Raw genomic sequence first — 9,705 nt, forward strand, 5'->3', positions numbered from 1 at the left:
ACACACCTCAGTTTCCTCTTCTGTAAGGTCTGAGAATTAATGCCTGGGATCCCGGAAGCTGTTGGCTGAGACTGCAAGATGTGCTCAGGTAAGTTGGTTCCTATCTTTGGGTTTCAGCTCTGCCCACTGCCTCTGAGCCACCTCTGCCAAGCCTCCGATTCCTCACCTGTAGAACAGGTGTCATAATAACCATCTCATAGACTTGCACAGGGTTAAATGAGAAAACTACATGAAAAGGTTCGTAAACTGAGAAATGTTGCGAGATGCAATGAGGCTAATATTCTATTTATTATTTTTTTAATTCTTCAAACCAGATGACTATGTGTTTTACCAAATGTCAAGTGCATTGGCCTAGATATTGTGGTTTGAGTCCAGTTCTGTGAGTTAGGTCACATCTCACTGTGAGCGAGGCACTGGGCTAGGGCTGTGATGATAGGAGCTGATGCTAGAAAAATGACGAATCTAATGATTTCAGGTTTTATCTAGTAGGCGATGAGGAGCATGGAAATTTTTTAAGCAAGAATAAGAGAGGATCAGAACTGTCCATTAGAAAGAACATTCTGGTTGACTGTGTGGGGGATGGCTTGGGAGGGAGACTCTGGGGCAGGGAAACTGATGCACAGTGGTCTTGAGACCCAAATAGGGCTGGCAAAGCCAGAACAAGGTCTGTGTGACTCCAAGGTCTAGGCCCATGGTTACAGCATGTTAATGCCTCACTGATTAATAGAAAATACGATGAGAGACTTTTTGCTAAGAGCAAGGCCCATGATGAGAGCATTAACCTTTCATAGGAGGGGTTAAAAGTCACAAGCAGGAGGTGAGAACTGGTTGGACATAGCCTCATCCCCCACCCCAAGCCTCCCAAATGGCCCATTTTAGCTTGGTAACGATTTCTTTGAAGTCATTAAACGGGAGAAAAGGGGGGGGGGGGAGGCATGAACAGATTTGTACTTTGCTGTACTTATTTGAATGAATGTTTTCATTGAAGGCAACCAAAGTTCTGCCACCCCCAAACTTGTGCCTTTGGGATATTGATTTTAAATTGATTATTAGAAACAAAAGACTCAGAAAGAACCTCCCCTCAATGCTTTTTTGCATAAGGAGATTCAGAGGGAAAAATCCGCTTTAGAAAGGACTGTAACGTAATTGCCTTTGCATTAGGCAGGAAGACTCCAAGCAGGAGCCTGTCTCATTTCTGGGCGTCTTAGCAAAACTTTACTTGCCATGTGTGTTCCACTCTTCCTCAATTACTTGTCAATCACCCACACTCACTTCGGAGATCTAAGATCTCATTTCCCGCCTTTCTCCTTTGTCCAAAATGACACATACACCCAATTTTGCCTCACTGTCTTCGGAATTTTCATGCTTATGTGAATTCCTCATGTGCATTTATTAAATGTTGTTTTTCCCCCCTGTTAATCTGTGTGGCTTATTTGATTATTAAACCAGCTAAAAGAATTTAGAAGTTGGCAGAAAAAGTATTATTTTTAGCCCTGATATTCTCTAGGCCTTTATTTTTAAGGCCACTTTCTTCCACTTAAGGAGGACGACCATGCAGGTAATGGAGGAGCACTATCCATCATGAAAATCTTGCAGCCCTTTGCATGATGGAGTTTCCCCGCCGGATGGTTAGGGCAATGGAATGACACAATGATGTCCATGGAGACCAAGACTGACCCCAGCCTCACTTTTGTCAATACATTCCCCCTGGTGTCCCCAGCTCTGGCACTACGACAACTGGAGTCAATATCTGCTCTAATGTGTTTTGGTCTCATTAACATGGACTGGATTAAGCAGCTCACATGGGCTTTTCAATTAGGAAGACAAGTTTCTGACAGTGTTTACAAAGGGATTAGATCCCTGCTTAGCATGTAATTGGCCTGCCTCTCTGTCCTTTCTTCCTTCCCTTCCTTCCTTCTTCCTTCCTTCCCTCCCTCCCTCCCTATTTCCTTCCTTCCTCCCTTTTTTCTCTCTTTCTTTCCTTCCCTGTGTTCCATGAACAAATGGGTTTACCCTGTTTCTCTCTGGGGGATGCCTGGCCCGATACGCTGGTATGAGTAGGCATGTGATTAGTATCATTTAACCATCCATCCTAGATGACATCTAACCCAGCTACCTATCTGGGCTTGACTCTACTCTAGCCTTTGCTTGCATACCTCCAGCCCTTGGGAGCTCACTACCTCAAGAGCCAGCCCATGTGCCTGTTAGAAGGCCCTGCTCACAGAAGGTTCTTCCTGGAGCTGAACTGGCCCCCGGAAGAGTATTCCTCACATCCAGACCTGTCAGAGCCCCGCTGCTGCTGCTGCTGCTGCTGCTGCTCTGAGGTGACCCTTTATGACCGAGAGACAGAAACCTCAGGCTGCAGGGCAGTCTCCTTTGTGCGAACCCCCTCTTCTCTCACGGCTCCTCCTTTGCATGGGGCAGTCCTCGCCTCCCACAGGCGTTATGTGCACATAGTTTCAGTAAACAGCCTTCTCTCTCTTTCTCTTTTTAAGTTAAAAATCTACCATAAACATTATTCCACATGACATGTCCACTCTTCAAAACACAGCTACCTTTAAGCACTTGGGAGTGTTTCGTGTGGAGGCATCATGGCTCGCTTCACCACCCATCCGGCTTTTTCACAGATTTCCACAGCATCTTTGTTCATTTGGCTTTTTACCTCTATTGAGTAATTTCCCCCGGAGAAAAACACATTAATGAGATTCCTGGATCATTTGTCTTGATCTGACTTTCGGTACACATTGGTAGATGACCTTAAGACGTCCACCCGCTGCAGGTTGCCACCGCAGTAGCTGGAGTTTCCCTTTCACAGGAAACTTCACCTGGATCAGCTACCAGCTCTCCTCTTTTTCATACTTTTTCCTATTTTATGGGAACAAAGCCATCCTGAGGTTGTTTTAATTCGATGTCTTTCCCTAATGATTAAAGAAGAAAGAGGAGGAGGAAACTTCTTCCCTCTGGTTTAATTGATATTTGTCTTTCTCTGGTGGTGACTGTCTATTTTTGCCCTTTGCTCATTTCCATATTGGGATATTGATGTTTTCTTACAAATTCCAGTGAGCTCTCATATCATAAAGAGTCCGTCCTCAGTCAGACATCTCCTGCAGACATTTTACTTCTATTTTAATCACATTGTTCTTGTTTTCTCCAAGAAGGAACTCACTATTGGGGAGCAGGGGACAACCCTGGCACTGACTGCCCAACCCCACAACGGGCACCTCTGAGGTCCAAAAATAATATTAATGAAAGCTTTGTACTAGGTGCTCTGAGTGTATCTTTCTAGTCCTCAAAGCCACCATGGCAGAAATCAGGCCTATTTTACAGATGACAAACTGAGGCTCAGAGAGGTGAAGTGCCTCATTCCAGGTCACACAGCATGCACGTAGGTAGTGACGAAGGCAAGCATTGTCTCCGGGTCACCTTGCCCTTTTGCACAATAACAGCAGCCTGCAGAGAAGTAGAAAAACATCTGCCGCCAACATCTCCAGGTTTGTGACTTCAAACTCCCCTGGCAGAGGAGAGAATTACCATATTTGGGGGCAATTTGCATCAAATTACCATGCACCAGCCAACAGCTGCGCCTGGAGCGGGAGGCTGGCTGCAGGGAGATGATCACATTGGTACACATGATAATGAAAACCCACGCCCGGGCCTCCACATTCTCCCATAAATATGGTCATTATGATCTTGTTGGCATTGCTTGTTGAATTCCATCTTGCAAATTGTTTTCCAGGTGCCTGGGGGAGCTGACTTGGGCTCTTCTCATTTTCTTTTTCTCTAGGAGGTGACAGGGCTTGGGCTTGTGCACTCTCCTGACTGTTCTCTCTCATAAGACTAAGGGTTCTCAGGATGGCTTCTACCCAATCCTTCGAACATTTGTCAGGTGCCTCGGGTGTGCGTGGTGTGGGGGGGGCGGACAGGGCTCTCCGGGTGGGCCTCTCCTTCATTGTACAGAGGGACAAGTGCTGCCCAGATCAGATCGGGCAAGAGACAGGAGTGGGGGTTAAAGTCCAAGATAAAAGAGGACCCTTTGGATCCCCTGCTCTGCACACGGACCTCCCTGTGGCACCTGGATGGGGACAGGCAGGCCATGGTTTCTGAGTCCTGGCAGCTCCATTTCTAGTAGCTAAGGCTTCCTGATGGTAAATAATTGAAGTCCTCTTTGGCTAACTGGAGGAAAGGGGTGGGGAGCAAGGGGGTTATGCATAAGAATACAAGGAATCTCATGAAATCCAAGGGCTAGATCAGGCCACATGCCAGAAGGACTGGAAACAGGAAGTGTAAAGCTAATAGGGACCCGGGTGCCCTTTCTCCAGCTCTTGTCTGCTTTCTGCAGATGCTCTGATCATCTCTACCTAAAACATGCACCCCCTGCTCCTCAGTGCATTGTTTATATGTTACAAGTCCAGCTTTCCAAAAGGTGTCCCAATTCTAAGTTATACCAGAAAACACAGGAATGGCTCTAACCAGCTCAGCTTGGGCCAGATGCCCACTCCTCGCCCAGGCACCTGTACCCAAGAGGGTAAGCTCGCCTCCTAACCCATGGCTGCTGAGGGCCCACCCTGTGGGCAGGACTGGGAGATGCCAGGGAGGAGGCACTGAGAAGATACCCAAATCGGTTTCTGCCATACCCTCGGTCTAGCCCTTTCTTGGTATATAAATTTTTTATTAAAATAATTGTAGATTCACATACAGTTGTAAGAAATAATGCAGAGAGCTCTTGCATTTTGCCCAGTTTTGCAAATCTATAATATATGATCACAACCAGGATATTGACATTGATACAACCTACAGATCCTATTCAAACTTCACCAGTTTTTACTTGCACTCAATTATGCATGTGTGTGTGTGTGTGTGCATGTTAAGGTCTATTCATTTTCCCTCTGTGTAGGTTCCTGTATCCAACATCACAAGGATCCCTTTGTGGTAGACTAACTCATGTCACTGGCCCTCTCCCCCAAAGACATAGAACTTGTGATGTTGCCTTCTGTGACAAAAGGGACTTTGCAGATATGATTAAGGATCCAGAGATGGGGAGGTTATTCTGGATTATCCAGCGGGGCCCTGAATGTGATCTTAAGAGTTCTTGTAAGAGAAAGGCAAGAAAGCCAAAGGGAAAAAAGTAGAAAATGTGTTGATGGATCTTGGGAGGTTGGCGTGATGCATGGAAGAGGTCATGCGTCAAAGCACACAGGCAGCCTCCAGCAGCTGGAAAAGGCAGGAAACAGATTCTCCCCTGGAACCTCGGAAGGAACACAGCCCTGCCAACGTCTTGATTTTAGCCCAGTGAAGCCGATTTTGGACTTCTGATCTCCAGAACCATGAGAGGGTAAATGTGTGTTGTTTTAAATTTGGTGATTTATTACAGCAGCAATGGGAAACAAATACAACCTTTTCTAACTACACCTGCCTCTGTTCCAGCATCCTACCCCCACCAGCAACCCATAACCTGCCCTCCATTCCTAAAAGATTGTCATTTAAAAAACGTTATATGAGTGGAATCATACAGTACGTAACCTTTTGGAATTGGTTCCCCCGCCCTGCCTCTGCTCAGCCTAATTCCTTGAGAGGCATTTGAGTTGTTGCATGTATCAGTAAAACATAGTTCATTCCCTTGTATTACTGAGTAGTACTACATGGTATGGATATAAGTCTAGCACTTTATAATGTCTGTATATTTTATCTTTATTACAAGGTCTAATTAGAGATAGTTTGATAATTGTCTCTTCGGGCAAAGGCAGGAAGGAAACTTAAAGATCATCCCATCCTCCTTATCACCATATCAGATGCCTGCCTGTCAAGTTGCCACTAGCCTCCACTTGCATACCTTCTTCATCCGCTGCTCACTACCTCCCGAGGCGGCCTATTACATAGTTGCACAGCTCCATGGAGGTTCTGGCCTCAAGCTCAGCAAGGTGACTCTCTGACTTCATTTATTTTTAAATATGTTCTATTGATTTCAGAGAGAGAGGGAGAGAGAGACAGAAACATCAATGATGAGAATCATTGATTGGCTGCCTCCTGCACGCCCCTACTGGGGATCAAGCCTGCAATCCAGGCATGTGCCCTGACCGGGAATCGAACCATGACCTACTGGTTTATGGGTTGACATTCAACCACTGAGCCACACCGGCTGGGCAGTGCCTCTCTGACTTTAATGTGCCAGGAAGGGGATGTGTCAGACCCAGCAAACCCCTAGCATGGGTAAACAATCATTTCATCCTCTTACGACCTCGAGGCTATTATCATCCCATTTTGTAGATGGGGAAACTGAGGTCCCAAGTCATGCAGCTTGAAAGTGACAGAGCTGTCACTGAACCTAGGCTGTCTGGAGGAGAAGGGTCATGTCAGGATTTGTGGGCTGAGTGAATGGTGGGGTTATTCCCCAAGATAGGAAGCTCAGGAGAAGGGGGAAGATAAGGCATTGTTTGGGAGTGTTGAGTTTGAGGTGCCTGAATTGGGGCTGAGAAGCTCAGCAGAGAGACAGGGCTAGACATGCAGGCTTGGGAGCTGATGGTGTCCCCACGGCTGCAGAAGCCAAGGGATGACTGTGCTTGCCCAGAGAGAGCAGGAGGCAGGCAGGGGTGGGTAGAGAAGGAAGGTTCTGGGGACAAGGCTGAGGACTGATTGGAAAGGTGGGCAGACACCATGGTGGCGGTGATGCTAAGGAGGACAGGGCGCTCCTGACAACGCCCACCTTGCAGGGGCACCTACCTCCGTGCGGCTGGCCTGCTCTGAGCGCTTCTCAGTCAGCACCTCAGCCTCTCGGAAGCAGGTGCTGCTGCCTCCATTTTCGGTGAGAAACAAGCTCTGAGGGGTGAAGGGACCTGCCCAAGGATACGTGGCAAGAAGGGGCAGAGATGGGAGTGGAACCTGGGCTGTCCCTCGGGTTGGGCTTTGTGGACAGAGTCACAGGGGTTGAGGATGAAAGAAAATGGATTGGCCCCAGCTGGTTTGGCTCAGTGGATAGAGCATCGGCCTGTGGACTGAAGGGTCCTGGGTTTGATTCCCGCCAAGGGTACATGTCCAGGTTGCGGGCTCGATCCCCAGTAGGGGGTGTGCAGGAGGCAGCCAATTAATGATTCTCTCTCATCATTCTCTCTGTAAAAAATCAATAAAATATATATTTAAAAAAAAAAAAGAAGAAAAAAAAAAGAAAATGGATTGGATGGATTGGCTCAGACAAGCGAAGGGACTGGGGTGCCCAGGAGGAGGGCATGGGCTTTAACCCGCGCTGGGTGGTGGCATCCTTGGTGAGGAAAGCCCTAGGAAAGGGGCAGGCTGGGAGAGGTGGGGGTGATTCAGGGGCTGTCTGAAGAGAAGGAGCCAGCCCAGAGGGAAAGGCAAGAGAGCAGGGCAGGCAGGAGCAGCAGGAAGCAGGACCCACAGAGGCCTCTGCGCTCCAGGCAGGTACTTGAACCCCAGGGGTCTTTCTAGGCACCCACCTTTCTTCAGGTCCTCCCTTGAAGGAAGGGAGCTGGCCAAGGCTCCTTCTGTGAGTTGTCCCTAAACCCCACCCCTTTGCCTGGCTGGGAGTACCCCGGGGATTCTGAACAAAGGCGTCAGGAAACCAGAACAAGAGTGGATGGATCCTAAACCATCCCCCGTAGCTGCCAAGTCCTCCTCTCCCGTCCACACACCCCAGGCACTTGCAAACACTCCCTTGGCCTGGGCCCAGCACTGGGCCTTCTGGTGAGAATTCCTCCCTGAGCGCAGCCTTCTGGGCCGCTTTCTGCTTTTTTCTCGAGAACTGAGCCGTCTAGCGCCTCCAAGAGATTTCAGGACGGCTCCCCTCCCCCAAGGGACGCCTTTGTCTTTGTCTCCAAGCAGAGGCAGCAGCAGGGGGCAGAGGTTGGAAGAGAGGGAGGTGAGGCTGATCCTTGCCCCCAGGGGCTGAGGGGTAATAGACAGGGATGCCTTTCATCCCTTTAATGCAGAACCTTTGGGAGCACCGAAGGCTGAGAGTTCACTGACTGGGCTGTCCTGGAAGGATGGTCGGGTTACCTGAGCAGAGATGAGGAGGAAGAGTCATGGACGAGGGAAGCACCAGGAGCCCTGGGGAACAGGAGGTGGTCCAACGAGAGGGTCCTCAGGAGAGTGGATAGAAATGATGGGGAAATGGGAGAGGAGGCCAGAGAAGCCCCTAGGGCCAGCCAGACTGTGGCACATTTCTCAGGCAATGGGGAGCCAGTGAAAGTTTTTGAGCGAGGGAGTGACCTGATGAGTCACTTGAGCGAAGAAGAAATGAGTAGGGTGAGGTGAAGGCAAGGAGAGCAACCAGGAGGGGACCCTTGGTGGCCTGGACAGGCAGTGGCCATTGAGTGGAGAAAGTGGGGCACATGCAAAGACTGCTTTCAACAGAAGGTAGAGCTTAGGGAACAAGGGACTGATTGGAGGAAGACTGAGGAAGAAGAAGGGGTCAGGGATGACTTCTGGGCATCTGAGTGACCCTCAGAGGGGCAACGGAGTCAGGCAGAGATTGGGGTAGAGTGGGGTGGCATCATCTGAGCACAAATGTCTGTCCTGCCTGGATATCTATGACCCCACATATGTGGTCTGGGAAGGTGGCTTTGCTCTGGGCAGGACTTTGCTGCCTTCTGCTCCCACCCACTGTCCCCCAAATGGGTGTGGAAGGCTTAGAGCAGGTGCTTGGGGGAAACATGTGGTTTGGGGCAGGGCTAGGATGCTGTACCCAGGCAGGCCTGACGCAGGACGGGGGTTGGGTTTGGGGTGGGGGCAGCCACTGGCCACACATGGAATGGGTAAAGGGAGAACAGGAATTTTCTATCCACTCAAAGGTGATTCTGACCTCGACTTTTTCCATCATTTTAATGTTGACTGAGCGCCTCCTGTGCTCCAGGTTGAGGTAAAGCACAGTGAATTCAAGCCACAGCCCTTACCTCTAAGGAAGTCCAAGTCTAATGGGGGGAGGGGTGGGGAGGGGATGGCATGGACATAACGGACTCAAATATGAAGGCCCACAGTGCTTGGTGCCATGAGAGAGGGACAGAGAGAGAGACAGGTCTGGGAAGAAGTCCTCAAGGAGGTTTCATCCCTGGGACATGGGGCAAAGGACAGTCCCTGGAGAGGAGATAGCTGAGCAACGTTGTGGAGATAGGAGTCTATTAACATAGCCTGGAGCTTAGAAGGATTTGAGAAGGGAGACAGGAGATGGGAGGACAGGGAAACAGTTCTAGAAAGGCAAGTTCAGGCGGATGCCAGTAGCCCAGGTCCTGGCTGTGCTGGGAGACACATAACGGACTCAAATATGAAGGCCCACAGTGTTTGATGCCATGAGAGAGGGACAGAGAGAGAGACAGGTCTGGGAAGAAGTCCTCAAGGAGGTTTCATCCCTGGGACATGGGGCAAAGGACAGTCCCTGGAGAGGAGATAGCTGAGCAACGTTGTGGAGATAGGAGTCTATTAACATAGCCTGGAGCTTAGAAGGATTTGAGAAGGGAGACAGGAGATGGGAGGACAGGGAAACAGTTCTAGAAAGGCAAGTTCAGGCGGATGCCAGTAGCCCAGGTCCTGGCTGTGCTGGGAGACTGCAGTGCAGGCCACAAGAAGGGGCAGTGGGGGTAGGCTGAAGGAATGGATGATGGAAGGTTTTCATAAAGGCAGAGGCTGTGATGGTTGCCGGGCCTGAGAGGTCACTGGGCCCTGGCTGCCTGCCTCTCCAGGACCTCTCAGCTTACATTA

The 9,705-nt window shown here is 49.4% G+C and overlaps 1 protein-coding gene across 6 annotated transcripts in view; it reads right to left on the minus strand.

Moving 5' to 3' along the window:
* The window catches only part of ALDH1B1 (aldehyde dehydrogenase 1 family, member B1), a 211,716-nt gene that overhangs the window by 27,945 nt on the left and 174,066 nt on the right, over window positions 1-9,705 (minus strand). Inside the window, exon 1 of one of the 6 annotated variants that reach the window (XM_014531538.1) lies at window positions 7-79. The exons of the other annotated variants lie outside the window; for them this stretch is intronic. The gene's annotated coding sequence lies outside the window, so the exon portion shown is untranslated. Of the gene's footprint in view, window positions 1-6; window positions 80-9,705 lie in introns of those variants that run through there. 6 annotated transcript variants of the gene reach the window in all.

This window comes from Myotis brandtii, unplaced genomic scaffold (genome assembly GCF_000412655.1).
Source record: "Myotis brandtii unplaced genomic scaffold, ASM41265v1 scaffold806, whole genome shotgun sequence".
In the NCBI taxonomy this organism is placed as follows: domain Eukaryota; kingdom Metazoa; phylum Chordata; class Mammalia; order Chiroptera; family Vespertilionidae; genus Myotis; species Myotis brandtii.